Below are 21,228 nucleotides of genomic sequence, written 5' to 3' on the forward strand. Positions count from 1 at the left end.
CCCCCGAAATTGGTGGTGAAATTCTCTGCCCCCCTGCCCCCCCTGGGATGGGACTTACCTCCTTCGAATGTCCCTCTCGGCGGCGGGTCCCGGCGGCGTTTTGGCAGGGGCAGGGGCGGCGGCCGGTCTTCTGACCGGCTGCCACCGCCGCCATTACAAAGTAAAGTAAAAAAAAACAACCAAAAACATGTGATAGGCTACGTAACGATTTACGTAGCCTATCGCGGCTAGATTTTCAAAGTCAGCCGTGATAGACTACGTAAATCGTTACATAGCCTATCACTTTTTTTTTTTTACTTTACTTTTTTTATTTCGCGGCCGGGGAGACGGGCAGCTCCCCCCCGCCAAGAACTTCGGGGGGAGAACCGAAGCGCCTCCCCCCCACCGCGAAGCAAGCTGCGGGACCAGGTAAGGGACTTTCGTCCATCCTTACCAAAATGTCAAAGACAGAAGATATAGCGGAATTATTTACGCTGATAAAGATTTTATCTTCGCAATTTATGGAGCAGGTCAAGAGGCTGGATTTAATCCAGAATTCCATCACTGCCCTGCAAGGAGCTGTAGATTTAATTAATGCGTCACAGCAAAAAATAGAGATGAAAATTAATGAGCTTGAAGACCATGTGGCTGGAAATGAAACTATGACTCAAATCTATTTTAAAAACATCTCTGATAGAATTTCTCAACTGGAGGCTTTTATGAAGAGATCCAATGTACATATTTTGGGGATTAAAAGTTTGCCTAATGATGTAAAATTGCTTGTTTTTGTGGATAAACTTTTGCATGAGATACTCCCTATTCTATCTGATTATTTACTTGATATTGAGCAGGCATTTCGTTTGCCAAATGCTGAAGGACTGATTACACCATCATAGCTCAATTTGCAAAAGTCTCCACAAAGAATTATATCCTGCGCTTGGCAAGAGAAGCTCCAAGTCTTTCCTGGAGACAAGATAAAGTTATGTTATTTCCTTTCCTGACTATATCAAAGAGTTGGCGGATAAAAGAAGGCAATTTATGATCAAAGCAAAGAACTTGGCAAAACAAATGAACTTACAATACTACCTTAAATATCCTGCTACTCTTTCCATTGTGTCTGAAGGTCAGATTAAGAAGTTTCAAAATCATGAAATGGTGGAGGCTTGGCTGAGCATAAAAATGCGTGAGAATCTTGTTACAACCCCATGAACTAGAATTTTTATACAAGCTTTGTTAATTGTTTCTTTTTAGCCTATATGATCCAGGCTAACTCAGAAGATAAATGATTATATATATATTTGCTTATTTTCTTTCATTTCTTATTTTTCTTGTTTTTTCTTGCTTTTATTTTAAAATAGATAATAAATCTAGTATAAAATATATTACTGAAAGTTGAAGGTTTATATTAAGTTTTATTATTCTATAATATATATATATATATATATATATATATATATAATTTTTTATTATTATTACTAATAATACTAGGATTTTGGGAATGAATTCCAGACCTCTTTCTTTGATATAAGATTGATGATATGATATAGAAGTGTAAGGTTGTTTATTAAATTGTAAGATCGTTGAGGTTATAGATATAGTCTTTAAAACAGAATGACATTGGAGACCGAGGGGTGTTGGAGCTTAAATTCAATTCTTTAGGGGGGAGGGAGAGGGAGGGGAGAGCGAGAGGGAAAGAATTTTTTTTCTTTTTTCTTTGCTTCTTTCCTCCTCCCTTTTCCCTTTATTTCTTTCTCTTTCTTTTTTTCTTCTCTTTTTGTAATTGTGGTGTCCTCATCAGAATATTGTATTGCTGGGAAATTGAAGCATTGATAAGGTTGTTGGTAATTTTGGTACTGTTTATTTCAGTCATATAAAATAAATAAAAAAAAAATTCAAAAAAGAAAGAAAAAAGAATTCACGTTGTGAATTTTGGTAAATTCTTATCAAAGCTGAACCGAAACAGAACTCTCTCTCATCCCTATTGTTGTCACAATGAATCAGAGTCAATGGCAGCATCAATCAGACAGAGGACTTTGAGGGCAAAGAAAGAGGAGGAAAATGCTGCTGGGAAGCAGCTGGGTTCCACAAAGTTCTGAGGTTAGCTTTTTTTTTCAGTCACTTGTCTAGCTGTGTGGACTAAATGTGCCATTTTAGAAGTGAGTATCAACATTTCAGAATGCTTGTGGCAGCCTTCATCACAGATTCATTGGTGTTAATAGCATAGCCACTCCATAGCAGTAGGTCTGATACTTGTGCCTCAGTATTAATTTCACATGAAGCTGAAAGAGGGCTTTCCTTTGTTAAAGAATGGGAGGAAAGTTCCTCAGGCCTTTATTGAACAGACATTGAGGAAGTTTATGGAAATTGTTCCTTCCAGCACTTAAAGTAGCTGCTCTGCAAACCCCAGGAGTCTTCACCATGAGCTCGTAACTAAGTGGTGTGTTTTCATTAAGAGCTAACTTTGTAAAGGATGAAAATGGCCTCCGTAGGGATTTGAGGCTGCTCAAGCAAATGTCTCAGGGTGGGCATTAAAGAATCTCAAAGCAGTCATGGAAAAAGAGAAGGGGAAGGCACTTTGTATTATAAACAACATTACAAAGACATGTTCCTGTGACCCAATAAGTAGTATTGGTAAGGGCAGTCTGTTCTGATGAATGGATTTTACATTCTGGAGCAGCTGTAGGCCTCCTTTTATTTCTTTGGCATTTTCTAAAGACTACAATAATGTGAATTATTTATTTATTTATGTATTTATTATTAAATTTATTTATCGCCCATCTGGCTGGTCACCCAGCCACTCTGGGTGATGTACATTAATAGAAACAGTTTAAAACAATAAAATTCTACATTAAAAACATCACATTTCTAAAAGTACCCTAACCAAACCCCAAATGCCTGCCTGAACAACCACGTTTTTAATGCGTGGCAGAAGCTCATTAAAGAGAGGGCATGGCGGAGTTCCCTAGGGAGGGAGTTCCACAGAGTGGGGGCCACCACAGAGAAGGCCCTCTCCCTCATCCTCACCAGTCTAGCTGTGCTGGCTGATGATGGGACAGAGAGAAGGCCATCCGAGGCTGATCTTGTTAAGCAGCCTGTCTGGTGTTGCTGGAGGCACTCCTTGAGATAGGCTGGGCCGGAAACATAGGATTTTAAAGGTCAAAACCAACACCTTGAATTTGGTCTGGAAAACAACTGGTAACCAGTGCAACTCCTTCAGCACTGGAGTGATGTGATCACACCGGCGGCTGTCTTTAATCAGGCGAGCCGCTGCGTTCTGTACCAGCTGTAGCTTCTGAACCGTCTTCAAGGGTAACCCCACATAAAGCCCATTACAGTAGTCTAAACGAGAGGAGACCAGGGCATGTACTACTGATGGGAGCAGATGGTCGGGAAGGAAGGGGCGCAGCCGCCGTATCAGATGGAGTTGATACAGTGCTGTCCGGCTCACAGCTGACACCTGAGCCTCCATTGACAGCTGGGAGTCTAAAATGACCCCCAGGCTGAGGACCTGGTCTTTCAAGGGTAGCTGTACCCCATTCAACACCAGGTCATCATCCCCAAACCTCCTCTTGTCTACCACCAAAAGTACCTCGGTCCTGTCAGGGTTCAGCTTCAGCTTTTCCTCCCCATCCCAGCCACCCACCATCTCCAGACATTTGGACAGGGATTCTACAGCCAACCTTGGTGAAGATTTGAATGAGAGGTAGAGATGCATGTCATCTGCATACTGATGACACCACACCCCAAACCTCCTGATGATAGCCCCCAGCGGCTTCACATAGATGTTAAATAGCATCGGGGAGAGGATGGAACCCTGTGGCACCCCACAAGTGAGCGGCCACACGGGTCTGAGGCCTCCTCTCCCAGTGCTACCCTCTGGTACCTGCCAGAGGGGAAGGACCAGAACCACTGCAATACGGTGTCTCCAATGCCCAACCCCTCCAGGCGGTCCAGGAGCATACGGTGGTCAATGGTATCAAAAGCCGCTGAGAAGTCGAGGAGAACAAGGAAGGAGCATTCGCCCCTATCCAGAGCCCTCCTCATATCATCCACCAAGGCGACCAAGGCCGTTTCTGTCCCGTGCCCAGGCCTGAAGCCCGACTGAAATGGATCTAGATAATTTGCTTCTTCCAAGTGTGCCTTCAACTGCATTGCCACCATCCGCTCAATCACCTTGCCCCCAAATGGCAGATTCAAGACTGGGCAAAAGTTGTTCAGAACTTGGGGATCCAAGGAGGGCTTCTTTAAGAGCGGTCTTATCACTGCCTCCTTGAGGGCTGATGGCATCACTCCCTCCTCAAGGGAGGCGTTCACCACCGTCCTGATCCCCTCACCCAATCTCTCTTTGCAGCCCATAATAAGCCAAGATGGGCAAGGATCAAGTAAGCAGGTGGTCGGCCTTACAGATGAAGAATATACAGATGTATAAGGACAGAGAGGAAATTATGCTTATGAACTGTACTTGCTCTTCTCTTCACTGGGGATTTCATTAGACAGTAAATATTTGCTCTGAAAATAAGCAAAAAGGTGCTGAGACCACACAAGAATTCCTCCCTTGCATGCTCTACTGGAAATACGGTTGTGGTTTTGCTGTCTGATTACTGTTAATGGGCCTGTCACTATGGCTTGGCCTTAATTTGTTGGCTGATTTAGGGTTCTGGATAGCACACAGATTTTTGGCAAAAAATATTGGGTTAAAGGTACATGAAATGGTAGGATAGAAATTCCCAATGGAGGGAAGTAAATAGTGGGGTCCCACAGAGATCTGTATTGGGACCAATGCTTTTCAACCTGTTCAAAAATTATCTGGAATTAGGAGCGAGCAGTAAAGTGGCCAGTTTTGCAGATGACACCAAATTATTTAGGGTAGGGATGGCAGAGAATTCCTCCACGGACCCCAGTGAGGCCGGATTCTTTTGAATTTGGCCTCCGGACTCCATGGAGGAATGGAGTACTTACCTCCACCTCCCTGAGGAATCCTCCCCAGCCAGATCCTCCTCGCAAATTATGCAAATTCGGCCATTATTTGCATAATTTGTACAAATGTGGCCATAATTTGTACAAATTCAGCTGTGATCTGTGCAAATTGCTCAGAAATTTCCAAAAATTCCAGAGCCTTCCTCCAAACTGCACAAAATTCCTGGAAAATCCACAAACTGGCCCAACTTGCTACATATCAAGTTGGGCCCTGCAGCAGGAACTGAAAGGAAGTCCGTGGGGCCAAACCGAGGAAAACATGTTGAACTACACCCCCCAAACAGATTTCTCTGACTTCCCTACCTGAAGGAGGGACTTCACCTCATTTAATGATAAGCTCATGCATCCCAGAAGGCTTCCAGCTCCATGTGTTCTGTCCATGATTTCTAGTGTGTTTAAGCTTCATTGCCCCTTGCACAGCTCACATTTTACTACGCTCTGGGTGTCCCTGCAAGAGCAAGGCTGGTATAAAGATGCTCAAAAACAACCCTGGAAAGAGCATGGAAGGCTGTTTCATCAGAAAGACTGTTAAGATGAGAGAAGTTTCAGCACAGAACAATATTTCAATACCCTTACTTTTCTTTTTCTGTTTTAGTTAACCATCTGATAGCGTTTTTAGCCACAGTGTTTTATTGCAGGCACCTAGATTGCAAACAAGGACATAAAAATAAGTAGGCACTCTCATTATGTCAGCAACAGCATCATTGCCAGCCATTAGCTTGCTAACTTTCATCTTGGAAACAAACTGCATGCTCCCAGGGGCCCGGGCTGAAGTTCTTTCAGCTGTGTTTGCGTTATGTACAGCCTCTATACACAAACCAGGAAAATGAAGTGCGGGGGGGGGGGGAGATGATGAGGGCTTAATTTTGTGCACACTTTAAGGCTCTGAGGGAAAAGTAGTCAAAACAGGAACCATCACGTGCTCACTTGCTTATGAAAATGTATGCTTACCTCTGGGTTTCGCGCATCTGGCTATGATCAATTTGATCTTTATCACATTGTCTGAAATCCCAGCTCATGCAGGGACTTGCTGGCTGGTCATTCTATTACCTCAGCCTCAGTTTTCTTAACTGTAAAAGGAAATAAAAATGAACTCCGTAACACGTTTATTTTGAGGATGAATCAGGACTGGTTCATGTTACTCTTTTTCATTCTCTATACTGGTTTAAATAATTTAAAAGTATTATTGTTGTTGTTGTTGTTTCCTGCCTTTTTCCCTCTCACAAGGAACCCACGATGGCTCACATGGTCCTCCTCCTCTCCATATCCTCACAACAACCCTGGGAGGTAGGTTAGACTGAGAGTCAGTGACTGGCCCAAAATCACCCAGTGAGCTACATGGCTGAGTGGGGACTAGAACTAATATTGGAAGTCCCAATCCCATACTCTAACCACTACATCACACTGGCTCTCGGTGTGTAGTCTCTCTTATTGAGTCTCAGTCTCTCTTATTGACTTTAAAACATCTTTATTATTTTGTTCCTGCAGAAAAATAATACTATTATTATTTTATTGTCTATTATCATCTCTCCTGAGTCCTGTTCTTGCCCTCGTTCTGGTATCCTTCTTCTGCTCAAACCCAAAAATACACTGTCTTTCCTGACTGCACTCTTTCTTCTTTGCGGCCCCTATCATTGGAATGCCTTTCCTTCTGGCAGTTATATGCCCCTTCAGTACTGTGTTGAAATGTTTGTGAACTCTTCTGTTCATTATGGCATATGCAAACTGATTGCCTTGCAGTCTAACATGTCCCCTTCCCTCCCATGCCCATTCTTTTTTGTTATAAGCTTATGGAAGAGGCCCATGCTACATTTTTTCCCTGTGTTGTTGTATCTTAGTTATTCTACATTATAAAAAACAAAGGAATCAAACCAAGATAGCAATGCTGGTCCATGAGGGGAGTGGGGGAATCTAAAACACACAGCTAGGAAATTAGGACCAACCAAAATTCCACAAATTCCCAAATTCCACAAGTTCTGAGAACTCAAAAGCCTGCACATTTTTCTGGTATTTTTGGTTAGTCGTAAGAAAGGTATTGCCCAGCTGTGTAGTTATTGTAAGTGCTTATGGCTGCAATCCTATGTACACTTACCTGGGAGTAAGCTCCAGTGCATAAAATGAGACTTACTGCTGAGTAGACATGCATCTTAAACACACTTACGAGAGAGTAAGTCCTAATGAATGCAGTGGGGCTTAGGGCCAAACTACACGTTCTACTAATTGCATACATGTAGCTAAGCCTGATATTTTTTCTTTATTCCAGTGTAACTGCACAGTCCCAATTCAGTTCATGACCAGCATGCTTGAGGAGGGAAGGAATTTACCTTTCCCCTGGTCCCAACCTGAATCAGGACTGTGCACAGTTACACTGGAGTTAAGAAAACTATCAGGCTCAAGTATATCTACACAATTAACAGAATGTGTAGTTTGCCCCTTAGAGTAAACATGCATAGGATTATGCTGCTGATATCTTAATAATTACTGTGGTAATTTAAAAGTAATATTATAAATGTTTTCATCTATGTCTTGGTATTTCAACAAAACTGTCAAGACTGATAGTCAGTAATTCAGGCAAATGTAGCCCTGTGCAGGCATTCAAAAAAAAGGGGGGGGGCACAATGTTACTGGTTATTGAGAAGCCATAGTTTCTCCAGGTTCAGATGACATGAGTAACTGTGGTTAGTTTAAAATTGAAAGCAGATGCTTTGAATAGCCTCCTCTGGTGCCCAAAAGGAAAGGAGACAGGAGGACACAAGCCTGAGCCGTATGGCTGTGCATTCTTGTACCAAGAAACCATGATATGAACCTGGCCATTGTTTCAGCTCCCCAAGGCTAGGCTGCACCCTATCAAGTTCTATTACATTCTGTTGGACTAATTACCTCACACTGTCATGCCTCCCCTGGAGGACTCTTCCTCATCAGATGAAGAGAGCTTACCAGAGCAGGGAGCAGAGGAGGAGATTAGCCTGCCTGCCGATGAACAACCTGGCCCCTCCCAGGTGCCACTGGAAAGCTCAGAGTGTGAACAGGAGCAGGCCCCTTTCATAACTCCCCAGGAGAGATGTGGGTTGCAAAGGCAGGCACAGCTGGCTCCCCTTAGGTGCAGTGCTAGGCTGTGAGCAAGGGCTTCTCAAGAGGAGGGCCTCTGAAGGCCCTTGATCCATTGCAGCTGGGAGCTCACTGGAGTCTGAAGCTGACTGGCCTGAAAAGTCATTGCAGAAAGCCAGCTTCTCTACTGGAAAGAAGAATATTTGTCGCTGGCATGTGCTCCTGTGTTTAGGTCTTGCCTGTGTTTCATGTGGCTTTCCTGATTTGTGACCCAGACCATTCTCAACTGTGTTTTCTCTGCTCTGTGCATTATTTGGCTGATGTTGCTTTCCTGCTCACTGGCTTGTTTTGACCTCAGAATGTTACTACAGCAACTCTTCTGTGAACGTCCCAGGTTTGGCATACCAACCTCTCTGGCTCTGACCTTAGCTCCTTCTCTTTCTTGTCAGCTGTCTGCAACCAACTTTCTGCTGGCTGAAAGCCCACACTAATTAGCTGCCAGCCTGAAGACCATTGCAGAGCAGGACACACCCCATCCGCTGCGCTCCAACATCAGCCAACACTGTGGACAAAACCATAGTGACAGATCCATTGACAGCGATCAAGTCACCCAAAGTCATAAACCTACTTAGTTGCCTTATTATTCAAAGCCGTGATCTCCAATGTGGGGCCTGTGGGCACCAATGTTCCCCCAAATACCTCCCTAGGCACCCACCAGGCCCCACCTGATTTTTATTTTGTTTTTTAAAGATCCCAGAGAGTATTGGTTATTCAGTGTTTCCTATAAAATCAGATTGCCAAAGCATGCCTGAATTACATTCTCTTCTTGCTTGCCAGATGAATCCTCCAGACTGTGTTCATGTATTTAGCTAAACTAAAATGGAAGATGACAGCAACTAATACTGTTGGCTGAGGTGGGCGGCTGCTGCTGCTGGTGATGGTAGTGGTAGTGTGATACATTTTGGTGGAATTAGACCTTGAACACCTTGTTCCATATAGCTCGCTTTTGCTGACTTCCATGGAATGGTCTATATTGTCAGCCTCACAGACGTTTGGTCCTCTGAGCTGCATCGTCGGCTGATCTACATTAGCATAACCCTAGAGATTACAACCAAGCTGAGTCAATTTGTGGTGGTGCTGAGTCTTGCACTTGACTCTGTATGGTGGAATAGTAGTTTTCTGAAGTGCTTAAATCAGCATCAGTTAAGTGTGCATACTTTTATTCTCTGGGGGAAAACTAGGGGGAGCAGGAATCAGAGACTTTAAAAAATGTCCACAAAGTAAATAGACTTTTGCACACTCTCTGCTCTCAGTTTTAATTAACTTAGATAAAAGAACGGGAAAGGTACTGGATAAGTAAGGAGAAGCCAAACTTCTTCCCTTCTTTTGTTTCTGGATCGACTCCTGGATCTGTGGCTGAAAACTGCTCTGTTAAGTGCATAGCACTGCTATGAAACTAGGTTTTGTTTCTCTCTATGGTAGGAATGATGAGATATTTCTCGCATTTCAGGTCCTGAGTAGAATTAGGTTGACCACTGAATTCATCCTGATGAGAGATAGAGATGTGCATGGTCCCTTCATTACTGAAATACTGAGGAAATTTTGCCGTGTCCCATATGGCTTGCAAGTCAGCAATCCAAGGGAATAGTTTGTGTGTGAAATTTTAGGATAGTAAAAAACATTGGCAATTCTTTCAATAGAACGTTCTGGTACTGACATAGGATCTGGAAATGATCCTGTACAAGGCAATGCCAGCATGCACCAAGGGGCAGAGCTCACAGACAATGTTCTGTTCATCCAAGGTGTGCAGCTATCGTGCTTACAAGTATTTTGGCACCATCAGCATATGCTATCAGCACCCCCCGCCCCAGCTCTGAGTGCAATACAGTCCAGACTACAGTTGTGCCACAGTTAGGGATGTCAGCGAATTCCGCCACGGACTCCAGTGAGGCCGAATTCTTCAGAATCTGGCCCCCGGAATCCATGGCAGAACGGCCCCCCACCACAATGCGGAATCCCCCCAGGACGGAACTTACCTGGGGCAGATGCGGCAGCGGCTCCGGCTCCAGTGGCAGCTCCGGCAGTGGAGGCTCCAGCTGGTCTCCCGGCCGGCTGCTGCCGGGCTGCTGCAGCCGCAAATGGCGGCTGCCATAACAGCTGCCATTTGCGAGCTTGCAGGCAGCCATGATAGGCTACGTAAGTATTTACGTAGCCTATCACGGCAAACAGCAGGGACGCAAATGGTGGCCACTACGCCATTTGTGCCCCTGCTCCTTGCCATGATAGGCTGCGTAAGTATTTACATAGCCTATCATGGTAAAGATGGCCACACAAATGGCGTGGTGGCCGCCATTTGCATCCCTGCTTTAGCCGTGATAGGCTGCGTAAATATTTATGTAGCCTATCATGGGCTACCGTAGGGATGCAAATGGCGTCCCCTACTAGGGGTGTACGAAATCCTGCTTACCTGGCTCCGCTGGGTTCCGCAGGTGGGAGGAGGCGATCTGTTCCTCCCCCTGGAATCCTTGACGGTGGGGGAGGCGATCCGTTCCTCCCCCCCCCGGAATCCTGCCCAGCGGCTCCACTCCACGGCCAGGCTGTGGAGCTGCCAGCCGGGCCAACCTGCAGCAGGGCCTCCAGTCGCTGCCGGGCTGCTGCGGATGCAAATGGCGTCCTGTGTAGGGGATGCCATTTGTGTCCCTACACAAGCTCGTGATAGGCTACGTAAATATTTACATAGCCTATCATGGCTAAAGCAGGGATGCAAATGGCATAGGGGATGCCATTTGCATCCCTGCTTTAGCCATGATAGGCTATGTAAATATATACGTAGCCTATCATGGGCCGGCATAGGGACGCAAATGGCGGCCGCTATGATGGCTGCCATTTGCAGCTGCAACAGCCTCTGCCAGAGCTGCAGCCAGGTAGGCTCCATTTCGCGGTGTGGTGGGGCGGGGGGCTCCGTTCGGCCATGGATTCCAGGGGGCCAAATTCACTGGAATTCGGCCCCCCTGGGATCCATGGCAGAATTCTCTAACATCCCTATCCCCTATGCAGGACACCATTTGCATCCACACTAGCCCAGCAGCGGCTGGAGGCCCTGCTGCGGATCAGCCCGGCTGGCAGAGCCCACTGGGCAGGATTCCAGGGGAGAGGACCGGATTGCCTCCCCCCCCCCCCCCGTGGATGCCCTGACCGGAACCAGGCAAGGGATTCTTATATCCCTAGCCACAGTCAGAAATCAGGATATAACTTGCCTCCCTTGCCCAGCAAAAGTGGCCTACAAAAGTTTGGTCTGTTGTTTTTCTGGTTGATTGGCAACCCAAATAGTAGGCCTTGCTCATGTCATAGGTGAAATCTCTGGTTGAATTCCCTCCATCTATTGATCCATCTATGTTGACGTCAGCTGCGAGACAAGAAATCTTATGCCATGTGAAGACCTTATCCAGCTCCAGCTGGTGTCAGAGCATAAAGCCAGAAAGGAGAATCTGAAGAAAAACAAACAAAACCAGATGAGAACATTGGCCAGCTCAACTGGGTATTTATTTCTTCACGTGTTGGGCAAATCAGGCCATGAAATATGTAGTGTACCACATAAGGTAAGTAAATAGAAGGGTGAATATATGGTTAGAAGAAGCAAAGTATTTTCTCTCTTCCCCCATTTCTCTAGTTTTATTCAAGCTTTGTTAACTTGGGCTGGAGGCAAGGATTGACTTTACATCATATGAATAATGAACTCATCTGTAGCATAGCAATTTCTCTCTAGCTGGTGATGGTGCTGAAATTCATAATTAGAATATGAGGTCCTGGTTGTAAGTGTTGGCAGTTTTACAAAGCAAGCACCACTTTCTTTCAGAGTTCTTCCCTGGCTCGTAAATCTGAGCTGGTGTACCTCCCTCTGTCCCTGGATCCTTGAACATTGTCCCAGGCACTAGGGAACCTGGTCAATATAGTTCTCTAGAACAGCGACATCCATACCACAGTCATCAGGCATCCCTGGAAAGTACATGTTGCAGGACTCCTTATAATTGGGACATTGCTGAGTATCACCTGGAGAACTATATTTCCTAGGATCCTGTGACAATGTTCTAAATGCCAGGGAGAATTCACACAGAGGTCTCCAGTAAGACCTTCCCCTTATTATCAGGAAGGAAGGGGTGTTTGGGCAGGGTTTAGGGTTACACAAGAGGGATGGGTGGATGCAGAGGTTTGGAGTGGTATCTGGTTCCCATTGCCTTCCCAATTTAATCATCAGGAGCATGATGGATCTGAATCTGGAACTGGGCTCAGGAAAAATGGGTTATATGAAATAGCTGAGACCAAATCCGTATTTGAGCTAAGGGGATTTTGCCTATCGCAAAAGTGACAAATGATGATATTGTATCACAGATAGCATCAAAAGAATATAGATCATTCAGTAAGTGCCTATGTGTTTCGTGAGTATTAGGGCTATGAAACCCCCCCAAGAGAAATGTCCTTCGAAATAGGGATGTCAGAGAATTCCGCCACAGATCTCAGTGAGGCCGAATGCCAGTGCATTCAGCCCCCCGACCTCCATGGCGAAATGGCCTGCCACCCCCCTGCCCCCCGCGGATCCCCCCCCCCGGGACGAGACTTACCTGGGGCGGATGTTCTGGGCGGCGGTGGCTCCAGCGGTGGCTTCGGCGGCGGCGGCTGGTCTTCTGACCGGCTGCTGCCACAGCCACCATTTGCAGTCTGTTCCCCCCCCCCCATTCATGATAGGATACGTAAAGACTTACGTAGCCTATCACATCTGGGTTAAAAAAAAAAAAGCATACGCAAATTTGCATTCCTTATTTTTGGCGGTCTTAGTCTACGTAAATATTTACGTAGACTAAGACGGTGAAAATAAAGGGGAACACAAATAGCGCCCACTACGCTATTTGCATTCCCCCTTATTTTCGCCGTCTTAGTCTACGTAAATATTTACGTAGACTAAGACCGCCAAAAATAAGGAACGCAAATGGCGGCGGCCATAGCCACCATTTGCATACATGGTTTGTTTGTTTTTTTAACCCAGACATGATAGGCTACGCAAGTCTTTACGTAGCCTATCACGTCTATGTAAAAAAAAAAAAAAAAAAAAGACTGCAAATGGCGGCGGCGGCGGCAGCAGCAGCCGGTCGGAAGACCAGCAGCCGAAGGTGCCGCCGGAGCTGCCACTGTCCGGAACATCTGCCCCAGGTAAGTCTCATCCTGGGGGGGATCTGTGGGGGGGTGGGGGGTGGCAGGCCATTCCGCCATGGATTTCGGGGGGCCGAATGCCAGTGCATTCGGCCTCACTGAAATCCGTGGCGGAATTCTCCGCCATCCCTAGTAGCCTATCACAGCTAAAGCAGGGATGCAAATGGTGTCCCCTACGTCATTTGTGTTCCTGTTTTAGCTGTGATAGGCTACGTAAATATTTATGTAGCCTATCACCGGCTAGCATAGGGATGCAAATGGCGTCCCCTACGCAGGACTCCATTTTTATCTGCAGCAGCCCGGCAGCGGCTGGAGGCCCCGCTGCGGGTTGTCATGGCCGGCGACTCTGCGGACTGGTGGCAGAGCGGAGCTGGCCGGACAGGATTCTGGGGGGGAGGAACGGATCACCTCCCCAGTCAAGGATTCCGGGGGGAGGAATAGATCGCCTCCCCCCACCTGCAGACCCAGGCATGTTGAGTTTCGTACACCCCTAACTGTAGATCTACCTGAGAGTTGTTTCATCTAGCCCACTTTGAGCTAGTTTGCTCATCAGGATATCATGGAGCACTTTGTTGAAAGCTTTGCTGAAGTCGAGGTATATTATGTCCACAGCATTCCCACAGTCCACAAGGGAGGTGACCTGATCAAACAATGAGATCAGATTCATCTGGCAGGATTTGTTCTTGACAAATCCATTGTGGCTTCGAGTAATCACGTTTTCAAGGTGCTTACAGATGGATTGCTTTATCATCCGCTCCAGAATTTTCCCAGGGATTGATGTCAGACTGACTGGTCTGTAGTTCCCAGGTTCCTCCTTTTTGCCCTTTTTGAAGATAGGGACAACATTCACCGTCCTCCAGTCATCTGGCACTTCCCCCATCCTCCATGATTTCTCAAAGATAAGAAATTACACATGTGTTTGCATACCCAGGCAAGGCAACAAAATAGAATTTCAACTGAAGTGCACCCAGTAAGATTTCACATACGTCTGGGTATGTTAAATGTTGATACGGAAGTGCAAGCCCATTGCTGTAATGCACAACAGTTTCCCAGGGAACAAAACACCCCACAAACCTCACATACACAAATATTGCTTGGGAAGGAGAGCAGGGATATCTGCTACATTCCACAGATTCTTCTGTGGGCATCCAAGAGCATAGGAAAGCCAACTGTGGAAACTCCGTGGAAATAAAGTGACAGTTTTTGCACATCCCCAATGGAAATTTTTCAGTAGGGCAACGTTTTATAAGGAGGCAGCATTAGTGTACTAATGTGTTTGCTCTGTACAAGAAAAAAAGCTGTCCAAATGTGTTCTTCATTCAATTATTTTTTAAAAACAATTAAAGAATATTGCCCTTTATTGTGACGTTTACCTTTTTAAAGTTTTGCTCTTCTTGTGCTCTCTAAGAGCACACAGCCCACATACAAACCCACACATTAATCTTAGATTGGTGGCTGCTGGAGGGTAAAATAGCTGTACTCTTAGGCATTCATTTACTGGATAAAGTTTAAAGTTGTCATGAGACAACCTGTTTTTACTCTGTGGCTTTAAGATTTTTCTTGGCCCCAATAGACCAATGAGTACCACACGCTGCCTCATTATGTAAACAGTTTGTGCCTTGGCATAGAAAAAAATATGTTTGCTTTTTGTGACTCCCCAAGGAGTGTGAGCTGCTAGAAAGGTTTTGCCTACCCAACTGCCTGCCTTCATTCAAATGAGGAGAAACATATAAAGGCTGTTTAACTCACAATCTGTGTGGTATGGAGCCATTTACATAAATGTTTCATGTTGCCTGCATGACACTTGGAACAAAATGGAACAGCTGCTTATTTAACCATGACACAGATAATAAAGAATTTATGGCATTTGAGGTTACCAGAACAAAACCTTTCTTCCTGTACTTCACTGCTATATTTCCAAGAAAAATAGCAATTGTTCCACCCAAACCAGTGTCTCTAAAGAGCTCCACTTAGATGTGGATTGAGGAAGCCCATAGGTGTTATAGGTCACAGTGGGTTTAGAGATTTTGGTCTGGTAACTAAAGAATCGTTAGTAATGCTTGAAATAGTTACAGCTACCTCACCCCATGCATTTCAATGGAATTTAAGTGTGACAAACTTTAGTGAGATGGGGGCCAATTTGTTTGACTCTGGGAGAGATTGTTGATGGGCAAAAAAAAAAAGATGGATTATTGATGATGCAATACTGATGGAGACAGCTGCAAATGGAGCCAAAAACTGACTGTATGTTCTATATGCCACATGGTTTTGTATCGATATATAGGATGATACTTGGTTTCTGCTTGAATTAGACATAAAGGACTTTGGGAGGATATGCTCAATATCTTCAGCCATGATTAAGTGACTAATTATCATGAAGATTAATTCAGTTGGACACAATTCGAGATATGCCACATGGACTTAGAAACTAGGGGTAACCCAGAAGAAAGTGGATGCAGACTAGGGAGAATTAGGTGCTCCTAAGAGATAACCAGAATCCCCCTCTGGATACATCTGTTGCTGAACTGTACCATTTCAGGCTTCAGATGGGGGAATCAAAGGTTTGAATTCATCCTAATAAAATATCCCCCCCGCACGTGCACACACACACCACACTCATAACATACCATGTCAAGAAAAGAGTTCTAGCCTAGCTTTTCCTCTAGTTTTATAGGTAGGGGTTATTTGTGCTTATTTTTATGGCAGAGTATTATAACCTTAAGCCCCAATCTGTAGTATGAAATAGTAGAACTCTAATGGACACATTATTCTCACCTGGATTTGATTTAACAGAGAGAGAGAGTTGGTTTGAACAGGGCTATCATTTAGGTTTGGGAGGGGAGATATTGCCCTTCATGCTCATACCCTTTCCTCTCTACTACTATGTAGCAAGCAGCAGCAATATTGATGCTATTCTAGCCATGGGCAGTATCCGATTGTGCTAGCTAGCAGTCATTCCTGCTAGTGCAACAGGAAGCTATCAGAAACTAGTCCACACTAGCATTTTCAAAATGGCACAAGTCAGCAGAGCTCACAGAAGGGAGTTCTGCTGACCTGTCCCATTCCAGATATGCTAGTTTGAGTTAGTGTCCGGGGTTGCTGTGGCAATGCTAGCTTCCCATTACATTTGTGGTACTTCCCGCTAGCGCAATCTGATGAGTGCTGGTGGACTGCCAGCTTGGATACTGCCCCATGCCACCAACACACAAGGGTACGTATAGCGGAGAAGAACCCTACTGTGAAGAACAGGCAGTAGAAGTATTACCCACACCCACCACACCATCAACACACCTCACATTATCTTGCATTTACTACCCTCCTCCTAATGCCATCTCTCTCACTAGGTAAAATTAGAAATAAAATCTGAAATTTTGTCATGCAACTAATCAACTCCCCTTTCACCCAGTTTTAACAGTACATTCTCAACTTGTCCCTTGAAACAAGTACTCAGTGAACCACATGCAAGGCAAATAATGAATGGGAAAGGGAAATTGGCGGGGCAGTTTGCTCTAGGAAACTGTTTAGTGACTAACAATACTGATACTGAGGAAAATACTCTTGTCCAACTAGAAGTAATTATGATAGTTCTGTTATCTTGTGTAAGCAGCTTTATATACTGTAAATATGTGGGCAGGGGAATAAGATAGTGCCGGCTGTCTCAAACAAAGGGCAGGTTTCAAAAACACTGGTAGACCACCTGCTAACAATAAAGAGACTGGTGCTGAAATCAGCATATCAGATTATTATCCCAGAACTTTATGACAATGCTGCATTGCTTGCATTTTGAGAAGTGAGGCGTACCTAGGCCATGGATACTTATTGCCACTGTATTCTGCAGGCTGGAATAAGTCTGAGGTGGTAGTGGTTTTTCTCAGTAAAAATAACAGTAATACTATTGTTTTTCCTATTAAAAAATGCTTGACATTGTAGAATTGAAATGATTGATGTTTAGAATGGCCTATAAAGAAAATGACAGATTTTCTTTAGAAAATGAAGGATATTTTCCACACATCCTAACAGGGATGTTGGAAATGCCCTTGATGTCACAAGTCAGATTGCCAGCCCAAGTTCACTATGTACAAAGCTTTATGAAGGGTGTTCTGAACCACTGACTGAGTGTGGTAATGGACTGGATGAGGGCCATAAGCCAAGACTCTAGACGTGATGGAGGTAGTGTTAGTGAGTGGTTTGTTTGCCCAGCTGAGTGATGTTCAACCCCTTCTGGAGGAGTCTGCACTCCACCTAAAAGATCAGATTTTCCATTTCGGAGTGCCCTTGAGTCCAGCATTGTCACTGGAGGCACAAGTAGTCTCTGTGGCTAGGGGTGCTTTTTACCAGCTCAGGCTGATATACCAGATACCAGTTGCCACCTTATCTGACAGAGATAGTATTGCTACAGTTATCTTTGCTTGCTGTACTCAGTGCAGTACATGTATTTATTTCTTTAAAACATTTCTATACTGCCTCTCTGGAAAACCAATCAAGATGGTTTTCAAAAATTCAGAAAACAAAAGTCATAAACAAATGAAGACGTAATAAAACATCAAAAACAACCTTAAAAACTAGAAAAATAATAATTTTAAAAGCCAAATGAAAAGAAAAAGATGTATCTTGACTGCCTTCCTGAATGCAGAGAGAGTGGGGGTCAGTTATAAAACCACAGAGAGTGCATAACACAATTTTGTTGGGAGCAACAAAAGAGAAAGCCTTTTCCTATATGCCCAACAAGTGGACCTCTGTAAGCGCGGATGTCTCCATGACTTATTTTAGTAACCAGGCAGGTTCATACCAAGATAGGTGATCCCTCAGATAGCTAGGGCCTAAGCTATACATAGGACTGCCTTTGAAAAGCAGTTGGGAAACTTCAGCTAGTCCAACTTCAAAATAGGGCAGCAAGACTCTTAACTGGGACGGGATAGTATTTTCATATTATGCTCTTACTTTGCCATCTGCACTGGCTTTTAGTCCCATTCTGGGCATGATTCAAAGTAGGGATGTCAGAGAATTCCACCATGGATCTCGGGGAGGCCGAATGCCAGTGCATTCGCCCCCCCAAAAAATCCATGGTGGAACGAAGCCCCCCACCCCCCTCCCCACAAAATGGGCCCAGAATGGAGCACCTACCTGCCGCCGTCCATGCTGACTTGTGAATGGCGACCGCGTCTGCGGACACCATTCGCTTCTTCCATGTAGCCTATCACGGCTAACGCAGGGACGCCATTTGCATCCCTGCGGAAGCTGTGATAGGCGACGTAAGTATTTATGTAGCCTATCATGGCTTAACAAAGGGAACGCAAATGGCGGCAGCTCCAGAGGCTGCCATTTACGTTCCCTTCCCCCCCCCCCATTTTAGCCTACGTAAATAGTTACAGAGACTATTACGGCAAAAAAAAAAAAAGGGGAACGCACATGGTGGTCGCCGTAGCCGCCGCCATTTGCGTCTGCTGTTGTTGTTTTTTCTATGATGGGCTACATAAACATTTACTTATTTACACTGCAAAATACAGCAGCCGCCATTAGCATCCCTGCAGGCTGCCCAGCGGCCGGATGTCCGGCTGCGGGCAGCCCTGGCTGGTGGCTCTGCAGAATCTCCGTGGAGTGGAGCTGGCCGGAGAGAATTTGGGGGGGAGAGACGGAGCGCCTCCCCCTAGGGTTGGCGGAGAATTTCTCCCCGAAACTTCAGGGGGCCGAGCACCAACGTGTTTGGCCCCCCGCACAAGTTTCGGGGAGAAATTCTCCGCACCCCCCACGCACCCCGCAACCACCCCCGGGATGGGACTTACCTTTCCCGAATGTTCCTCCCGGCGGCGGGTCCCGGCGGTGGTTCGTCGGGTCTTCGTCAGGGGCGGGGGCGGCAGCCAATCTTTCGACCAGCTGCCGCCGCCGCCATTCCAATAAAACTAAAAAAAACCCCGCCCCCATGATAGGCTACGTGACGATTAACGTAGCCTATCACGGCTAGATCTGCAAAGTCAGCCGTGATAGGCTATGTAAATTGTCATGTAGCCTACCACGGGTGACTTAAAAAAAAAAAAAAGCGCATACGGCTAATGGTGGCCCCCATAGGGAGCCGCCATTCACGTTCCTTATTTGGTCGCTGTCATCTACGTAAAGATTACGTAGACTACGGCGAAAATAAGGGCAACGCTATTTGTGTTGCCTTTATTTTTGCCGTAGTCTATGTAAAGATTTACATAGACTACAGCGACCAAATAAGGAACGCGAATGGCGGCTCCCTATGGGGGCCGCCATTTGTGTACGCGCTTTTTTTTTTTTTTTTTTAAGTCACCCGTGATAGGCTACGTGACGATTTACGTAGCCTATCACGGCTGACTTTGCAGATCTAGCCGTGATAGTCTACGTTAATCATCACGTAGCCCATCACGGGGGCGTTGTTTTTTTTAACTTTTTATTTCGCGGCCGGGCAAGGCGAGGCGCCTCCTCCCCGGCCTGAATTTCGGCTGGGCGAGGCGGAAAGCCTCCCCCCCGGCCTGAATTTCGGCCGGGCGAGGTGGGAAGCCTCCCCCCCCGGCCTTAACTTCGGGGGGAGAGCAGCAAAGCGCCTCCCCCCCACCGCGAAAAGCTGCGAGACCAGGTAAGTGACTTTCGTGCACCCCTACCTCCCCCCCACTGTGAATGTCACCCTTCGAAAAGATAAGTGACTTTCGTACATCCCTAATTCAAAGTGCTGGTAATAACCTTGAAAGCCCTAAATGACTTTTATCCAGGTTACCTGGGGGAGCATCTCCTCTGGTATCCCTATATAAACACTCAAGTCATCTTGTGAGGTTCTTCTGAATGACATGAGGCAGGTGGCTACTAGAGAGAGGCCTCTTCAGTAGTAGCGCCCCATTGATGCAATGCCCTTCTCCAGAGAAGTTCACTTGGCACTGATGTTGTGATCTTTACAGCGACAGGTGAACACCTCTTTTTTTAGCATTCCCAGGGGATGGTCTGAAGGCACATGATGTAGCTACCTTGCTGAAGCTAAGCAGGATTGGGTCTGGTCAGTGCTTGGTGGGGAGACCACCTGTGGACCACATGTAGCCACCTTGAGTTCCATGATGGAAGAAAGGTGTGATATAAATGTAATAAAAATAAATAAATAAAATTCTCCAAGGATTTTTTGAGAATTATTAATCTGCCATTGTCCTCTGCTGTTTTTACCTTGGTTTTATTCAATGGCTGTTGTTGGTGGTTGTTTTTAGATTTTACATGTTTTATTCTATTTGCGAATTTTATTTACAAATATACAAGTGGAGCATAGGTGGAAAAAAACCACCATAGCCGTCTTACAAGAAGCAAATACACTGTCCCACATTAAATCCCCAGAGAGATCCCCCCAGCACCCCTGATGTCAGGGTGGACACTGAGCCCATAGAATCCCAGAGTAGTTCTGATTCTGAGGTAGAGCAGTCGCTCCTGGGAGAGGAGCGCGCTCCTCTTTTCCAGGGCCCACAGCTGACGGAGATTCCTCCCACCAGCATTTCTAGATTAGAAAGCAGTCCAGGGAGTGACCAAGCACAGATAGCAGACTTGGTGGATGTGCGACGCAGACGCAGAGAGCGGCGCCAAATGGAGGGCACGGAAAGGAGGCGTAGTGCCCAGTTGGTGCGCAAACAACGGCTGCGCCCAGAGGATCCAAGGGAAAAGGGGAGGGACTCTCCCTAGTCCTTAAGTTCAGGGGTCTGCCAGTAATTCCCTTTCAAATGGGGACCAACTGTTTCAACTTAGGGCATAGGTACTCTGCTGCTCAGATCTAGTTGCTACCTGTAGAGTTGTTAAGTTATAAAAGAAGAATAAAGCTTTGAAAGGAATCCCTTTGTCTGTGTCTAGACTTGGCTACTAGATTAGACTGAGAGAGACCTCCAAGGAGCCCTTGACACCTGAGATGCTTTCAGACATCTAGCAACAGCTCTTAGTTCATCTGTCTGTCTCATTTTGTTCCCTCAAAATATGTCTGCTCCTTCTCAAAACACGGACAACTCTCTCTCCCCTCCCTTCATTCTGAGAGGGAGT

The sequence above is a fragment of the Heloderma suspectum genome, chromosome 2 (genome assembly GCF_057233095.1).
Source record: "Heloderma suspectum isolate Gila_16-S chromosome 2, 16-S_ref, whole genome shotgun sequence".
Classification (NCBI taxonomy): domain Eukaryota; kingdom Metazoa; phylum Chordata; class Lepidosauria; order Squamata; family Helodermatidae; genus Heloderma; species Heloderma suspectum.